The sequence below is a fragment of the Macrotis lagotis genome, chromosome 2 (genome assembly GCF_037893015.1).
Source record: "Macrotis lagotis isolate mMagLag1 chromosome 2, bilby.v1.9.chrom.fasta, whole genome shotgun sequence".
Taxonomy (NCBI): Eukaryota; Metazoa; Chordata; class Mammalia; order Peramelemorphia; family Peramelidae; genus Macrotis; species Macrotis lagotis.
This window is the reverse complement of record NC_133659.1, coordinates 212,454,070-212,473,448: the sequence shown is the minus strand read 5'-3', so window position 1 is coordinate 212,473,448 and position 19,379 is coordinate 212,454,070. Positions and strand designations below refer to the sequence as shown.

General features: G+C 34.5%; 1 protein-coding gene across 19 annotated transcripts in view; it reads left to right on the top strand.

Annotated features, from left to right (window-relative positions):
* Nucleotides 1-3,006: 3,006 nt before the first annotated feature.
* The window catches only part of KCNJ16 (potassium inwardly rectifying channel subfamily J member 16), a 96,310-nt gene continuing 79,937 nt past the window's right edge, over nucleotides 3,007-19,379 (top strand). For 18 of the 19 annotated variants that reach the window (XM_074224688.1, XM_074224692.1, XM_074224683.1 and 15 more), the window contains exon 1: nucleotides 3,007-3,225. The gene's annotated coding sequence lies outside the window, so the exon portion shown is untranslated. The remainder of the gene's footprint in view (nucleotides 3,226-19,379) is intronic. The other variant, XM_074224689.1, reaches the window with a different exon arrangement.

Sequence of the window (19,379 nt, the reverse complement as noted above, 5' to 3'; positions counted from 1 at the left end):
TGTCTAGGCTCTTTTTCTGATCATGGATTTTGTAAATTATCTCTCCTGGACCTATTTTCCAGGTCAATTATTTTTCTTAAAAGGTACTTTACAATTTCTTCTATTTTTTTCAGAATTTTGGTTTTGGTTTTGTTTAATGGAATCTTGGTGTCTCACTGAGCCATTCATTTTCATCTGTCCAATTTTAGTTTTTAAGGTTTTATTTTCTTCAGTTAGATTTTTTTATTTCCTTTTCCAACTGACTACTTTTATTTTCTAGCTAATTGTTTTACTTTTAAAATCATTGTTGTCTTCAGTTAATTTTACATAATTATCTTTCTTGACTGTCATTTCTTTTCTCCATTTTTCTTCTTCATCACTTCTTTGGTTTTTAAAATCTTTTGGGGGTTTTCCAGGAGATCTTTTGTAGATTTGAGACCAATTTATCAGGTTCTTTGAGGCTTCATATGTGGGCATTTTGTCACTGCTTTCCTCTTCTGAGATGACATTTTTATCATCCCTATCAGAATAGTAGCTTTCAATGGTTAGCACTTTGTTTTTTGGTCATTTTCTGGTTTAGAGTGTCTAGTCCCAAGTTCTTTTGCTGTTGATGCTGCCTATCTGGTGGCCAGGATTCTGGTCCATAGCTTTGGACTTGGTTTTTCCTATGCTCCCTGCCCTAGGATAGCCCAAGGAGGCACCAGTATTGCAGGGCTTGAAACTTTGCTCTCTGAACTGGACTGGGGACCCTCACCACTGCTGATGCTAGGACAAGACCTTGATTGTGATTTGATAAAATTCTCTCACTGGCTGACCAACTTTGTCATCTACACTGGGCTAAGCTCCCCTTTTATCCATGAGATAGACCTTTTCATGAAGTTACTCCCAGATATCTCATTGAAAAGTTGTTTCACTGTTTTATTTTTTGGTGAGTTCTGTCACTTTAAGATGTTTAGAGGCTTTATTCAAAGTTGTTTTAGGAAAATTTCTGGGAGTTTCAAACCTTCATACTATCACCCAGGAAGTGTGAGCCACCCGTTCTTTATATACTATATTATGTGGTTTGCATTTAGCTTGTAATCCTGTTTTCAAATGTCCTTTATTGGTTTGATGTTTTGTTTTTTTTTTTTACTTATAGTCCCTAACTGCTGAGTATGATGCTTCTCCTTTTCTGTCTATGTTTATTACAAATAATGACAATGTTGAAGAGAAGTCTTCTAGATTAAGTCCAAAAGCTTGGGAATTTTCAGATTCCACCTCAGAATTAGATTGCTTTTCTTTCACTCAAAACAGTTTTCTCTCTGCCATGGGATATTGACTGGAACTACAGTCAGAAATTATGACTTTTAAGCTGAGTGAGACTGACAAGAACAGGAAAACTAAAGATATAAGACTATATCTCTGACTTATTCTGAAGCAATGATTCCTATTTTTTTGATCAGAATAATAACTGTTGGGGTGGCTAGGTGGCACAGTTGATAAAGCACTGGCCCTGGAGTAAGGAGTACCTGGGTTCAAATCTGCTCTCAGACACTTAATAATTACCTAGCTGTGTGGCCTTGGGCAAGCCACTTTGCCTTGCAAAAAACCTTATAAAAAAGAGAATAATAATTTTATGGTCCTATCCTGATTCAAAACACAGAGAGTAATGAATCACCTACTCTTTTTTAAAATTTATTTATTTATTTAACAAATGGGGTTAAGTGACTTGCCCAGGGTCACATAGCTAGGCAATTATTAAGTGTCTGAGACCAGATTTGAGCTCAGATCCCCCTGATTCCAGGGCCAGGGCTCTTTCCTCTAAACCACCTAGCTGCCCCCTGAACCACCTAGTCTTCAACCCTTGTATAATTGGGCTTTGCTGCTCTTGATTCTTTGAATATTTGTTTCTTGAAAGGTTTTCAAATCCTATCAATTTAGCTGTACCATGTGCTCATACCAATTTACTAATTATTTTTGAAGTATTGATCTTTGATTTGGGGTATCCTCAGCTGGCACTTAGCTTTGGCTGATATTGAAAACACACACACACACACACACACACACACACACACACACACACACACACACAATCACAAACACAGAGAGAGTAAACCCGGGTTTCGATTTGCTTTCAGTTCGTTCAGAAAATAGAGTACCAGTCTGGAATCAGAAAGACCTGAATTCAAACTCATACTGGCTGTATGACATTCAGCAAATCATTTAATTGCTCTCTGCTTTAGTTTTTCCATTAGTAAAATGAGAGTAATTGGAGCACGTACCTCCCACAGATTTTTTTTTTTAGGTTTTTGCAAGGCAAATGGGGTTAAGTGGCTTGCCCAAGGCCACACAGCTAGATAATTATTAAGTGTCTGAGACCAGATTTGAACCTAGGTACTCCTGACTCCAAGGCCAGTGCTTTATCCACTATGCCACCTAGCCGCCCCCCCCACAGATGTTTTGAGGACCAAATGAGGTATTATATGTAATAGTATTTGATTGACATATCATAAGTATTACATAAATGTTAACTATCATTATAGTTATTGCAGTTATTATATTAATTTTTATCCTTGCTTAGCTTTAATGAGTTTAATTGAAGTTTCTTGTCCATATCTCTTTCTGCTTCTACTCCTTATGTTTCTTGACCATGGATTACAGCTCTTTTGGTGCTTTGCCTTCAAGAATAAATATATTAATAGGCAATTAGAAAATGTTCATTTTGTTACCCTTTGACATAAGATCTCTTCTAGGTATGTATAGTCCAACTCCTAATATTGTTTTTCTTAAAAATAATGGCTTTAAGTGACCTATCTAAAGTCTAGGAATTGGCATGAATCTTTCCATTGGTTATTTCTAAACTACCCTGTTTGTAAATATTTGAGGCACTTAACACTATTGTTGAAGGAAATCCTGGCCAAGGAAATCTTCCTCCTTCATATCACTGACCAAGTGAAAACTGAGCTAATACATGCTTGAGTGACCTTCACATCATGCTTCCTCTGGTACTCAGGCAGTGAAGTAACCACAGGCTCAGCTGACCAGAAGTCACCTGTTTTTACAAGATGCCAGGGGCTACCTATGCAGATCCCCAGGCTTGGGTTGTAGGAGCAAGTTGGTGTCAATATTTAACTCAGGTCCTTGATTTCTGTACCTATTTTTTCTTTATCATTAACTCAGGAATATTTTTCAAGTTGTCCAGATTATGAGTACTCAGTTCACAACACGCCTCTTTAAATCCTCTGTCTATGGAGGGAATGAACAAAGGTAAGAGATATTATGTTATTGCTATTATGGCATTATTATTTGTCAGTTTAGACTATTTTGTTATATGTTTTTCTTTGAAAAAATAAACTAATGAAATATATTAAAAATATTCTCTTTGGGCCTCATCTTAAGGATGAGGGCATTGAAAAAGATGTTCTCTGAGTTCTCTTCTATTTTAAAGTTGTTTTTTAGCAATCAATTAAAATAATTACTGCTTCCCATTCAAATATCTTAAAGAGCAAAAATATATTTGTTTATCATTTTGTTTAATATTTGCATATCTTTAACTCTTGAGTTGTTTCTCATTAATGTTTTCAGAATTTATTGCAAGATGCTTAAATTGAGTGTTGATAAATACATATGAACACATACACATAACACATACACACACACACACACACACACACACACACACACACACCTGAATAGGTTGTTTCACAATTATTGGAACTTGATGTTTCTTTCAGAAGTAGAATAATTAGATCACATTTACATATTATATATTTGATTGAATACTTCAGAAAATACATAATCTTATGAAGGTGTGAGTATGACCCTGTTTTGTAATCTTCTTATGAGAGTTTTTTGCATCAGAAAATTTGGCATTTGATAGGACATCCTTTGTTGGGTGAGTCTTTGGGTGAATTTTATCATAAGTACTTTGTAAAAGCATTTTGAACTTACCAAGTTTGTGCTTTTCTCACTGACTGTCATAACAATTGAGAACTCTGAATCATGTTTATTCCTCTATTAAACACCAGGGTAGGGCTTTAGTGGCAGAGCATTTTGACTATGAGAGTGTGTGTGTGTGTGTGTGTGTGTGTGTGTGTGTGTGTGTGTGTGTGGAGAGAGAGAGGCATGAGAACTATTAGAATGCTTTGTGAAGCTGAGAATAATAATGATGATAATCGTTATTATTATTATTATTATTGTTGGTACTATTATTACATACTAAGCTGCAGACTTAGAGACATCTATATTTCTCCTTGGAGCAAATTGAGTCTACCCTTAAAAAGTAGGAAACATTTTTCTCCTTTCTTAGTATAAGTAATAGTTTGACCCACACTGTTCCTATGGCTCAAATATTTTTTCTTTTTTGAGATTCTTTTGTACTTACCAAGTGTTTTTTAAACAGAAGCTGCCTTAATCCTATTGTTCTTGATGTTTACATTTAGGATTATAGGATTATTATTAAAAAGTGGAAGACAGAACATTTTGACTAACTTATTACAAGAGTCTTGTGAGTCAATCTGTCTAGCCCTTCCCTACTCCAACTTCCAAACTCCAACCTATCTCCAAACTTCAGTCTCTTAAAGTGATTTTTTTAAACTGCCAACTATGCTAAATGATTCGCCTTAGAGTCACAGAAGCAATAAGCATCAGAAGAGCTTGTCAGATTCTAACTTTGTCTCCAAAAGTGAATTTCACAATATTCAACAGGGGAGGGAAGGCTAAAAAAAATAAGAGTTGTAGTGAACTGTTAGCTAAATATTGATGAACTAATATGAAATGGCAAATCAAAAACTAATTCTATTTTAGCTTGCATAGTATCCTATAAGAATGAAGGAGCTGATGGCTCTGTATACTCTGTCTTTATAACATCATATTTTTAGTAGTGTGTTTAATTCTGAGCAACACATTTTAAGAAACATACTCTGGAGAGTACTTGGAAGAGGGTGACAAAAATAATAGCCACTCCAAGTGGAAATCAATTGAAGCAACTTGGAGTATTTAATTTGGATGAGATCAACTAGGAGTGGGAAATGAGAGCTATCTTCAAATATTTGTGGAAAAGATATCAAAATTATTTTGAATGACCAAAAGGACATTGCTGGGAGCAATGGACATAGTTGAAAAGATATATTAAGACTTGACCTAAAAACAAGCCTCTAAAGGAGAGCAATCCCAAAGAGGAACTAGTAGCCTCAAAAAGCAGGGACTTCCTCCTTGATAGAGGTCCTCACGAAAAAAATTGAATGACTGTTATAGGGAATATTACACCTGGGATTCTTTATCATATATATTTTGAAATTAAATGTTTGTTGAGTTAGCCTTCAACTCCAAGATTCTGTGATTCTATGATGTATAAAGCATCTTCCCTGCCACTGAAACATTTATAAAAATATGGAGAGTTTTATTCTATTCACTTGGATTTAATTCAATTCATAATATATGATATATATGGGACATGAATTACCAATACTGTTTAGTATATGATAGTAACTAAATATATGCCTTTTCTACAATGCTTCATAACTATTTCTTCCTCTGAAAAAGGAAAGAGTAAAGGTTGAAGATACCCTCCTATCAGAATTATGTCAAGGCCCAAATCACCCTTATTAATATACGACAGAAATAAAACAAGTGGCAAAATTCAAAGGACTAGATTGCCACAGACAGGCAGTCATAGAGTCAAAATAGCTTGCTCTGTAAGAAACAAAATTAAAATGTTTTCTACAAATGCATCTTTCTTGATTATTATGTTATCTCTTCACATAGCAGTTTGTAAAAAGCATATATTATATCAGTTCCAGAATATTTGCCTGATCACTTAGGGGGAAATATGGTAATCTGAGTCACAAGCAAACAGGATTGCTAAGATTCCTATTGAAGTTAAAGTAAACCAAATTATGTTATTTTCCTGTTAAGGGCTTCTAACCAAAAGAGGCCAGCTTCTAAAAAATTGCTGCTCTTTGCAAAATGCTCCACTGAAGGGTTTCTAATGCATGAATGATTACACTAAATTTTTTTTTCTTGCTAAGTTAGTGCTGAGAAGCATACAGGGTACTTTTTAATTGCTATTCCTCAGGTCAGATATGGCCTGTGCCTTATAAGGTGTTTTTATGTTGCATAATGGGAGACTATTCTTATAGCTGCTCTTCAGTTTGGAATAACCCCCCCCAAAAAAAGTAATTTATTTTGTCTTGCAAGGGTTACCTCATTTTGTATTCATAACTCCATTAATATAACTGCTTATTTTCCTTTAATAGAGATGGTAATCCATGGTCCATGTTGAAAATTCTTAAAGATTTAGGTTTCATAAATGAGTTGGCACTACATTTTTCCTACATGTCTGAAATTCTATAAAATGACTTCACTTTTAAAATATTTCATAATAAATAAGACTCTTCTTTCTACAAACTAAATATTAGTTTTTTTTAGATTAGCACTTTTAAAATATGAACTTTCTTTTTCATTATATACAATAAATGTGAATGTTTCAGTATACAAAGAAAAGGAAGTGATTTTATGTGGAACTGTGAGTTTATGTTACATACAACTTTATTTTTAATATATATTAAATATTCTGCTAGACTGTGTTCCCAGCTGAAGTTCCTTATAACCTCTGCATTTAAAAAAATAAATATTTCATTCCTGGTTTGATTTCTTTGTCTTTCCTGTCTACCTTTTTAGCATCTCTATCATTACATAATTCCATTCTACTCCACCCAACTTAAAGGAAGAGCTCTCTTCTAACAAGCATAATTACTTCTAGTTTGTCTCTTACAGGCTGCAGTGTTTGTTCTATTATCAGTCTTCTAAAGTCAGACTTTCCCAATTTACTTTCTTTTTTTTAAATTATTTTTGGCAAGGCAATGGGGTTAAGTGACTTGGCCAAGATCACACAGCTAGGTAATCATTAAGTGTCTGAGGCCACATTTGAACTCAGGTCTTCTTGCCTTCAGGACTAGTGTTCTATCCACTGCACCACCATGTTGCACCCCACAATTTACTTTCATATTGTCCTTTCTATTTCTGTAACTGTTGTATAAATATATAAATTGTTGTATTGGTTCTGCTCATTACAATATACATCAATTCATTTAAGTCTCTCTATAATTTTCTGAATCTCTTTTCTTTTGCAATTTCTTATGATTTAGCAACAATCCATTAGGTTTATGTAACAATTTGATCTGTTATTGTCCTACTAAAGGGCATCCATTTTATTTCCAGTTTCTTGCTTTCACAAAAGAACTGCTCAAAATATGTTTGGCAGAGGATTCCTTTCCTTCTGTCTCTGATCTTTTTGATGTGTGAAGTTGATACTAATAATGCTGCATCAAAAGGTACAATTTTTTTTGAAAATATAACTATCTAAATATCCTCCCAAAATGATTGGACTAATTTCATTCCATCAAGAATGCATTAGTGGGTCTGTCATCCTAAGCCCTTAAGGTCAAAGTCTCCCTCTGCATTCAGAGACATCTCCAGTTATACTGATCTAAATATAAATCTGGATCTAGGTGGTTTTTGAAAGAGACTTTGCACAATCCTTCCTCCCAGAAACCCAATTCCTTTGCAAGTTGTGATATCTTCTTAATGTCAATAATGAAGGACAAACAATAAAACTGTTCTCTCCAACAATTAACATGTTTGCCAATGAGTTAGAACTTTAGGATGTATTGTTTTCATTTTTAGGCTTTGGGAATATTTTTCATGATTATAACTACTTTTTACATTTCTTCTTTTGAAAATTTGTGAATCACATTTATTTACCATTTATCTTTTGGTGAAAATGTGCTTGTTCTTACATATTTAGGTCAATTTTCCATATATCCTAGTTAGATTTTTATTACAGAAATTTGCTGCAATTTTTTTTCCGAGTTGACAACACTCTCTTCTTGTTATAAGTACATTGATTTTATTTATAAAAAAGTGTTACGATTTTGAGAATATAAAATTATTGACTTTACCTTTTATGGCCATATATAACCTTTGTTTAGTCAAGGATTTTCCTCCTATTATATTTAGGTTGTGTATCTATTTGGAGTTTTGTGGCATATGGTGAAAGGTGTTGGTCTATGCAAAATTTCTTCCAGATTATTTTCCATTTTCCCCTGATGTTTTAATATAATATTAATGAATATGAGCATTATGACAAATAATAATAAGCAGAGGACTTTTGGTGCTTTGGAAGGGATGGTTTGGAAGTGAAATATATATATATATATATATATATATATATATACACACACATTATTTCATTCATCTTGGTTGGTGTTTTGGTTTTATCAAACACTATGTTAGAGATTGCTTCTTGGTTTTTGTCTTATTAATTTGTTTTTCTATTGAAATATAATATTTTAAAATCTAGATCAAGTATATTTGTTGGATACTTTTGGTTGCACAATTTGGGATCTGATACTGTAGAACTATTTATATGCTTCAGAAAGCTAAGTTAGGCTTTTGTAATGATTTTTAGAACAATCAAAAGGTTCTATGGACTGCCTTTGGCAGTCAAGGGTTTCTCTTGATTAGAGATCTGCAAGAAAAGAGTAGATAACTACTTCTTGAGATTGTGGGATAAATAATTCTATTTTAACTTTTTGTCTTAGGAATAAAAAAATGAAATCAGAGCCAACTATAAAAGAATAACTTAACCATCATCAATACAACATTGGAATATCAACTGATCTTTAAAAATTCTTTGAATTTTCTGATTAGCTACCCTTTCACATATTGTATAAAAGCAAACCATGCTACTCCTGTTGAGAAAATGCCAGGACATTAAAAATCTGAACATTTAACACAGTAAATTGTCCTATTATGAAGTCAGTCCCTCCTATGTCATTTACTTTAAGGGCAAAAACTAGAGCCAAGCCCAAAACTATGTTTAGATAACACCCAAAGGAAAGTATTATGGTTATTTTGAGTCAATTACCTAAGACTGCTTATGAGTAAAACACATTTAAATTAAGTTTTTGAAAGACTTATAAAGTAGTTCCATTTCCTGCTCCATGAAGTTTTTCTTTAACTCTGTTAGATAACCTTAAATAATAACAGTCTGATTAGCAAGCTAGAAAGATTAGGCATTTGTGCTCAGAATTTAAAATTCAAGGCAATGTTAACACTAGGAAACATATTTATATACAGATAAAATTCAAGTGAATTTGAAGGTTGAACAATTTTCTGAGGAATTACAATAGTTAAGAGGTTCCTCTTCCTTTCTCAATTTTTTTCATTAATGTTTTCCTTCTTGAGATACCTGGATGACAATTATCCCCAACATTTGATTTTTCTTAGCATTTATTATGATGACAGCACTGTCTAGGAGAATGATAGATAGATGCAAGAAGTAAAGAACTAACTACTGTTAACATTGCCAAGAGTCAAATTTCTGCTTCATTTAAAGAAAAATTTCCTAGTAATTAAAACTGACTCAAAATGGTATGGGTAATAATTTAATTAGGTGATAGTGAGTTCCTCATCAGTGATAACTACAAATGAAGACTGAATAACCACTTGTGGTTGTTTTTAAAAGAAACTCCTTGGCAGTTACTGGTGGGCGTATAAAACCTCAGAGGTCCCATCTAGCTAAGGGCTATTGATGCTATGAGGATTGGGAAAAAATTCAAGAGACATCTAGAGTTTAGGGTGCCCACTGATATAAAATAAATTTCCTGAAGAAATCATATAAACAGAAAATCTGATATATTTGGATATATTTAAAACTATTCATTGCTAAATTCCTATCTGAAATACAAGTGATCTCTATCCTAAGTGGTATGGTTGAACTGATACTTCCTGCTAACTTTACAATCATCTGTGTAAAGAACCACAATGTGGCAACATGACTGAGAGCTCTGCATCAGGAATAAAGAGCAATAATATTTATGGTCTGAAGAATTGTTTTTAAATTCAAGTTTTAGGGAAAATTGCTTCTCCCTCATGGAATAAGGACACCTTATTACTAATTTATGGAGTTTCACTTCACCTTTTAGCCCTGGTAATCCAAATGAACCCTGAAAAAAACATAGTGATTGGATCTGGATATTTTAGCAAATTGATTTAGATTTGATCTTAGAAATTAAGAAATAATATAAATTTTCAGCACCAATATGGTAACTATTTGGTAACTATAAACTCCATGATCTTAGACAAATTATTAAACCTCCCTGAGTTACAGATTCTCCTTAATACATTTACTACTTATTACATAGGACTTTTGGGAGAATCAAATGAGATAGAATGTAAAGTGTTTAGGAATAATAGTAGCATGATATTATTAAATTAATACCAGCTAATAATAGAAAGCTATATAGTTTAACCAATATATGGAAGGTTTTTGTCCTCTTTGATTCGCATCCTTAAAGGAAGTAATATAGATGTAGCAGAAAGGAGTACAGTTCTGATAAAGAAACTTCCTACAGTGATTCAGATTGATGCTTCTGTATCAGAATCTCTTCAACACAATAAAATTACAGTTTCAAACAAAACAGCAAACAAACCAAAAGACCACAATTAAATCAACAAAAAAATGTAAAGGAGTAAAAAAGAAGATAACAACAGGATATGTTTTATAGTTGTTTTGTTAGAGTTAAGGAGTAGTCATAAGTAATCAATAAATGAAGTCTATAGTTTTATGAGGATAGATAAAATCACACTAAAGCTACTGTCTCAGTTTTCTCATCTGTAAAATGAGCTGGAATAAGGAAACAGCAAACCACTCTGGTATCTTTGCCAAGAAAATTAGACATGACTTTAAAAAAAGACTGAAATATTGAATAAGATAAAATATCTCACATAGTATTTATGTTGATTGAATGAGATAATGTACCTGAAAGAACTATAAACTATAAAAGTCCCACATGTGTAAAGTAGTATTATTCTAAGTATTTGATGAACTTGAATAGACATCATTGAAAACTAAGACTCTTCTAAGTCAACATATTTGTCAAGCAAATATTATGGAATAGTTATTAAGTTCTTGGAGCTTGGACAAGAATAAATACTGCTCATATATAGAGCACGGTTTTTACATGTTTGTCAACAATTTAGTTAGGAGTAAAGTAGTACAGGCTTTCATTACATATTTTTTAATCTGTTTAAAGGGTCACCGTCAACAAAGGCTTCATTACCTATTGACTAGGTTAATGATTCAATGCACTTAACATAATGGAAGTAGAAAAAAATTGATCTAAGCAAAAAAATCTTCCTTAAGAATTAATTCCAAAGCTAATTATCAAATAAAAAAATAAAAGTTGGAGAAGGAAAATTTGGTCAATGATGATATTTCATTATAATACTGATGTTAAATAGTTTTCAACTTCATTTTTGTAAATATTTGAGTTCCAAATTGTTCTCCCTTCCCTCTCCTTTCCCCAAGACAACAAACAATCTGATATGAGTCATAGATGAGCAATTATGTTAAACTTATTGTCATATTAGTCATGTTGTGAAAGAAGAATTAGAGAAAAAGGGGGAAAACATGGCAAAGAGAAAAAAAGAATATAATAAATGCATGTTGACTTATTGACTTGACAATATAATCTATCCTTCATATAAAGGTCTTCAGTGCCAGAGAACCCATTACCTCTAAAGGTAAGCTATTTCACACCTACAAGACTTCCACAATTCAAAATGAAAGGGAAAATGGTGATGGCAATACTAAGAGATTGTCAACTATTTAAAAATGAGTGTTACACAATGTGACTAGAAGCATAGCATTACATGTTGATGATTAGCTATTTTCAGGCAATCATATCTTTATTAAGTTCCTACTATGTCCAGATACTACTCAGAAAACATTGGTCAGAAAAAAGACTTGTCTATATCAAAAGAAAGCTGACTTCTCAAGAAGGAAGAAACATATTTATTTAATTTTATCCATTGGAGTCTTATAAGTGTTTATCTCCTAACTAATGTTTCATAAAAGAATCTATTTGTATAACTAAGACTAGCATTGGGGTTGAAATCAAAGTATTACAAACAGAGGCTTAGACTTGGAGTTAGGAAGTTCTAGTTTGAAATTCTATCTCTGACACATATTTGTTATGTGAACATGGGTAAATCACATAATCTCTTAAGATCCCAGGCAATATTCTAAATTTCTAATTAATAGCTGAGTTTTGTCACAGCAATTACCTTGTTTTAACTTGAGTAGTCAACTTTAACTTCAGCAAATGTCTCCTCCTTGTTCTTTTGCCATCAAATCTGTCTCTTCCAAATTCATCCTCCTATGTAGCTACCACAAAGTGGAAGTCCTAATCTGATCATTGCCTTAAGGAAAAAATATAAAACCCTTTATTTGACACTTAAGTTCCTTTACAATCTAGAACCTGATTATATTTACATGCATATTTCACATTACTCCATTTCACATTCACTATATTTTAGTCAAATTGTTCTGTTTGTTGAATTGAGCCTTTGCTCAAGCAGCAATACACCATGCCTTGAATGTTCTCTCCCCCCTCACCTCTATACATAAAAATCCTTAAATTCTTTCAAAACTTAGATCAAAGGCTATTTTTAACTTGTGAAATATCTTGGGTCCCTTCCAAATTATCACTATTTATATGTAATCTGAATTTAATTCTAGGAGTATAAGTTGTTTCTCTCAATAAAAATTAAACTTCATGAGGGTATGTTATTTAATTTTACCCCATAGATTTGACTCATTAAAGATTGTCAATTGAATGAATGAGTTGTTAGTCATACCAATTAACAGGGGGTGTTTTTACATACAAAATTCCACATATCAATGAAATCATAAGTCTGAAAAGAAGGAAGGGAAGCAGGGAGGAGATGAACCAATTAAAATATTAAAGATAATATCACTATTTTATCTAATAGACAACCCCACTAGAGTCATTCTTCTTGTAAGACTATTGAAAAAAAGGAACACGAGCAACATAAGTCACCAAGAATTCTGCTGAATGAATGAGATAATCCAACCAAATAAAGCAACTTTTCATTTATGGGTAGTATGAATTGAATTGTTTCCTATGCCCAGGATGATATAGATTTAATAATGCTCAATACATTCCTGGGGGGATTGGGGAAAGCTCTGAAAAAACATAGGATGTAGAAGGAAGTAGGGTAAACTGTCCCAATCAATGTTTCTCTACTTTTAACAGGATCCATGATTTTATTGGTATTCATATGAGGAACTTCCACAATAGGAAGCTGTTTTATAACTTGAGTCTGAGAAACTTATCTGGGAGCCCTGGCAAGTTAAATTACCTACTCAAAGTCATACAAGTAATATGAATGCAAGACTGGACATGAAAACACTCTAGGCCAGTCCTCTGTTAACTCTGCCATACACTCTCATGCTCTCTTAAATGGAGAGTAAACAAAAAAATTCAACTTGACCAATTGCAAGTCATTTGGATCTATATTAACATATATTATTTGTGTACTTGAGTACTTATGAATAAGTGCCTGTGATATAAAAATGCATTAGGTTGATAGGAGAGAAAACGTATTTATTATTTATTATTTATTGATGTAATATGAAGTAGAAATTCATTAAAATCTCTCTCTCTGTGTATGTGTGTGTGCGTGTGTGTGTGTGTGTGTGTGTGTGTGTGTGTGTGTGTGTCTTGTCTTTGTATTTTGCTTTTACTCACTTTTACTCTTGCTCTAGCTTAAAGGGGGGAAAAAACGGAAATTAAAGAGATCAATGCTACAAAGATGGATCTTGAAAACTTTTCAGTGGTTTTATACCATAGCAATTCTAGTGTTTCACTAGTTTGAAGAGCTCTACAGGAAATTGAGCTAATCCTTTGCTTTATAAAACAAACAGGTACAAAGGTAACACAGTTACTTTTAATGTGTGTTTCTTTAAGGTAAATTCAGTTATGTTACTAAATTGGAGGTATGTTTTCGTGATGGTAATGTGGAAGTGGTAAGGACTGAAGAAATTCTGATATATGTATGTAATAATATCCAATTTCATAATGATATAATGGGCCATAAGGCACAGATGAAGGGTGCATGAGCATTCACAGCCTCTAACAAATGCAATCTGCTATGCTGGAATGTTTTCTTAAAGAAACTTGCAAACCTCATATAATTTGTTAAATTAAATGAGACAGGGGCAGAGCCAAGATGGCGACAAGAAGGGATGAAGTTTTAGGTGCTCTCTGATAAAACATGAAACTAAGGACTCTAACTAAACTTTTGAGAGACAGAACCCACAAAGGGACCCATTGAGGCAGTTCTCCTACTCGAGGTAACCTGGAAAAGAGCAGAAAGGCTCTGCTCTCTGGTCAGAGGGGCGGCCTGCCAGAGGGGCGGGACCCGCCAGAGCTAAAGAACTTCAGCCTCCTGGAGGCAGCCCCAGGGCTTTGGAAGCCTCAGCTCACAGCAGCAGGGGAGTCTCCTGAGCTGCACCCCAGGGAGCACCGGGCACAAAGTGGGGGAACAGCAGGGGACCTCTGCCAGAGAGAGCACTTGGAACCCAGCCCTCAGGGCACACAGCTAGCAGCTTGGTCTTTCCAGAGCCCTGATCCAGAAAACAGAAGCAGGCAAAGCCAGTAAGCAGGAGCCTCCAGGGCATGAGCCCATTGAGCTGAGGGAGAGGAGTGAAGAGAGACTGCAGAGCTCTACCTCTGGAACAGGACTCTGGGGCTCTGACCATATTCAGATCCTGATAGCAGTCTAGGCCCCCCCCATAGAACAGCAGCCCCCCCCCCCACCTCAGCCCCGTGGCAGAGGGGGGCGCTTATGGTCATTCACAGACCAGGAGGGAGGACAGAGCCTTACACATTGAGGCCCTTGTGAGAGTGTCCCAAAAGCTCAGGAAGCACCCCAAAACCAGGCTCAGGCTGGGAAAATGAGCAAGCAGAGAAGTAAGAAGAAGACCATTGAGAAATATTTTGCTCATGAGCCCAAGAAGTATCAAAATACTCAGTCTGAAGATGAGGAGGTACAAGCTCCTGCATCTAAAAACTCTAAGCAAAACAGAAATTGGGTTCAGGCTATGACAGAGCTCAAAAAAGACTTTGAAAATCAAATGAAGGAGTTGGAAGAAAAACTGGGAAAAGAAAGGAGAGAGATGCAGGAAAAACATGAAAATGAAGTCAGCAGCTTAGTCAAGGAAATCCAAAAAAATGCTGAAGAAAATAGCATGCTAAAAACCAGCTTAGGTCAAATGGATAAAACAGTTAAAAAAGATATTGAGGAGAAGAATGCCTTAAAAAGCAAAATTGGCCAGATGGAAAAAGAGATAAGAAAACTCTCTGAGGAGAACAAATCCTTCAGACAAAGAATAGAATTCAGGGAGATTGATGAATTTACCAGAAATCAGGAATCAATACTTCAAAACCAAAAAACATGAAAAAGTAGAAGAAAATGTGAAATGTCTCACTGAAAAAACAACTGATATGGAAAACAGACTTAGAAAAGATAATTTAAAAATTATTGGAATATCTGAAAGTCATGATCAGGAAAAGAGCCTTGACATCATTTTCAAAGAATTACTACAGGAAAATTGCCCTGATATTCTAGAAGCAGAGGGCAAAATAGAAATGGAGAGAATGCACCGATCCCCCCGAGAGAGAGATCCCAAAAAACCAACCCCTAGGAATATTATAGCCAAGTTCCAGAACTCCCAAGTCAAAGAGGAAATATTACAAGCAGCCAGAAGGACATAGTTCAAATATCATGGAGCTGCAGTCAGGATCACACAGGACTGAGCAGCAACTACATTGGAAGCTCGTAGGGCTTGGAATATAATATACTGGAAGGCAAAAGAGCTTAGAATGCAGCCAAGAATGAACTACCTAGCAAGGCTGAATGTCCTCTTCCAGGGAAAAAGATGGACTTTCAATGAACCAGGGGAATTTCAAAGGTTCCTTTTGGAATCGCCAGAGCTGAACAGAAGGTTTGATCTTCAGATACAGGACTCAGGTGAAGTATGGAGATTGGAGGAGAGGGGGGAAATATGAGGGACTTAATAATGATGAACTGCACATATTCCTGCATAGAAAAATGACACTGATAATGCTCATATGAACCTTCTCAGTTAATAGAGCAGGTAGAGGGAGCTTTTATAGTTAAAGCACAGGAGAAAGCTGAATTCGAACATAAAATATGGTGTAAAAATGAAGTCAATAGAAAAAAAAGGAAATATAATGGGAGAAAGGAAAAGGAGAGGGGTAATAGGCCAAGATATTTCATATAATAAGATGTTTTCATTATCACAATGCGCTATTGCAATGATATGAAAGGAGGGAGGCAAGGGGGAATGAGGGAACCTTTCCTCTCATCAGAAGTGGCTAGGAGAGGAAACAGCATATATACTCAATGGGGTATAGGCATCTGGAGTAAGAAGCGGGGGAGCTGGAGGAAGGGGTAAGGATGTGAATGAAGGAGGAGAGGATGGACCATGGAGGGAGAGTGGCCAGATATAACACATTTTCTTTTTTACTTCTTGCAAGGGCCTAGGATTGGAAGGCCTGTCTAGGACCATAGGGCCAGGTGAATTCTGCGCCTAAGGGGTGGTATGGGGGCTCAGGGCTTCTTGGCCCCAGGACCAGGAATCTGTATGCTGCGCCACTCAGTGACCCTACAGCAGAGTCAGAGTGAAAGGAGAGAGAGAAAATATAGTACATGGCAGTGGAGAAATAAGAAAGGAGGGAGTTGCGATCAGCAATGGCAATGTTGGAAAAATATGGAAGTAACTTTTGCGATGGACTTACCATAAAGAATGTGATCCAACCATGACAGAGTTGTTGGTGTTGGAACAAAGACTGAAGCACATTTTGTATTATTATTATTTGGGGGAGGGTGCAGGGCAAATGGGGCTGGGTTGCCTGCCTGGGGCCACATAACAGGGTGATCTTTGGGTGTCTGAGGCCAGATTTGGACCCAGGTGCTCCTGACTCAAGGGCCAATGCTCTGTCTGCCACCCAGCCACCCCTACTATTATTACTATTTTATTTTATTTTGGTTCTTTTTTTTTCTAGTAGTGGTGATTGGGTGGCTTGCATGTCACACAGCTGGATGATTGTTGGGTCTACGGGGCTGGATGTGGGCTCGGATGCTCCAGGGCTGATGCTTCATCCATTGCGCCACCTGGCCATACCTACAATTATTACTATTATTCTTTTTTTAATTTTAATTTTTTTTCTCTTCCCTTTACTTTATCGCCCAAGCAAGTCTATATTCATGGGGGGAGGGGTATTTTGTTTACTCTTAAACAAGAATTTTATCAATGTAAAAAAATTTGTACAAAATGAGAATTAAAAAATAATATTAAAAAAATTAAATGAGACATTTGGTGTCTCCATGATAGAAAAAAAAAAGTTTGAATTTTGACTTTTAGTCCAGTTGGCTTGACCTTGTTAGCTTAAGCTTTTTATTTATTTGTTTGCTCATTTATTCACTTGTTCATTCATTTAATATTTGTTCTCTTCATTCGTTCATTGACTTATTCATTCATTCTATGAATCTAATTATCTATCTAGCTAGATATCTGATTAATTTGATATTCCAATGATTTGCTGATTGTTGTTACACCCTAGCAGAAAGTATATTCTCTTTATTTCAGAATTCTGCAACAGTTTGTAGTATTTTCACAGTCCACAAACTCTTCTCCTAATCCTTTATCACTGGTAAGCTCCTGAATCCAACATTCCATTAAACATTTCAATTCTTTTCCTGCTTAACAACACCCTAATTAAATAGTTAATTGAATGTAGCTTCTATGAATTTTATAAAAAATTTTATTGTTGTCTTTCCATTTTTTATTAGTGATTTTCTTATATGAGATTACCCCATTGAACAATTAGCAGGTACCTCATTGTAACAAAGAAAATAAAAATCACATCTAAATAACTCAGGGATAAAAAAAATCAACGTTTTCTATACATATTCCCTTCTCATTTTCTTTATCAAGATAAGGAAGATATATTTCATTACTTTTTCTCTAGGACTAATATTAATATGTAGACTTAATCAGACTTCAGTTATTTTAGAGCTGTTTTTGTTTTTTGTTACATTATTTTGGTTGTGCATATTTTTCTCTTGGTTTTGGTTACTTTGTTTTATATTTTTCATACAAGCCTTTCCAGATTTCTCTTGCCATTTATTTTGACACATTCTGAGAAATGCAAATTGGGAATTGTGTTCAATCAATATAATCAGGTTTGATTTTTAGCTAAGGCACACTATGAATTACTAACCTTACTTAAGTTGTTACAGTTTAACTTACTGTTGTGAGCCTAAATCTCTTGTTTTGTAAAATTCCTCCTTTTCTGTGTGAATTAAAGTTCCTCTTTTTAATATTTTAAATTAATTCTTCATTTCATTCATGAAAACTTATAAAACCCGCCATGATGCTCTCATAGATAGAAATGGTTGCTTCATTATTCATTGAAACCTGTGCCAATGAGATATCTAAGCTTTGATCTAATTAAAGTCTCATACAGTCACAAACACCTACAGCTCTAATGTTAACAAATCAACCTAGTTCCCTATTCCTGTCATACTTGCTTATTCTTGTATATACTATGAATATGAATTAAAATATCATGAATATAATCAATATGTATTTTGATTAGTTCTTTTTAGACTACAAGAATAATCTGTATTCTGCCACAAGTATTCTTGATTACTACAGAGACTTGGAGTCTATTTACTGGCAATTACTAGTTTTGCTAATAAATTGATCCTGCTGACAATTTTGTCCCTCAATTTATTGTTATTTCTTCAGAATAATTCATGTCACAATTTGTCCTGTCATCAAAGTTAGCAGGGATGGGCAGAAAGAATAAATAGGAGGAAAAAAGAAGGGAAACAGGGAAGGAAAAGAAAGGAAAACAAAAAATTCTGATTTCTCTGGGTCTCAGTTTTTCACTCTCTAAAAGGAGGGATTTTTAATAAGATGATGTGTGATCGTATGTGTCTATGAATTGACAGCAAACAATAAATATTTTACCATTTATTCATCATTCATTGTTAGGTGTCTTCTTAAACTGATGCCCTTTTCAACTGGCTTCTTTTGGATCATGTATTAATTTTATCTATAGACATTTCAAAACAATTAATTCTTAAAATGAAGAAATAAAATTATTCATGTTGAACCTAAGTTTCAACTGGAGTCACACACATACTTCAATCATCCTGTAATTATGGGTAGACAAATTAAGGTGTTTGAATTGGGTGTACAGTTATTTCAATGAACTTTTTCATTTCTGTTAATAAATACAACAGAAACTCTGCCATCACTATATTTATGGGTTTTGAATGACCACAGAAATAACCAGTAATAACTATTTGCATTTAATCTTCAACTTGCATCCCAATTCTAAACCTGGCTTAAAGGGAATCAATGAACCCTGAATGACCTGGGAAAAACATTGCAACAAATTGCTTATGTAACCAAAATTGAATACTACAGTTTTTCCAGTGTTGCAAACCTAAGG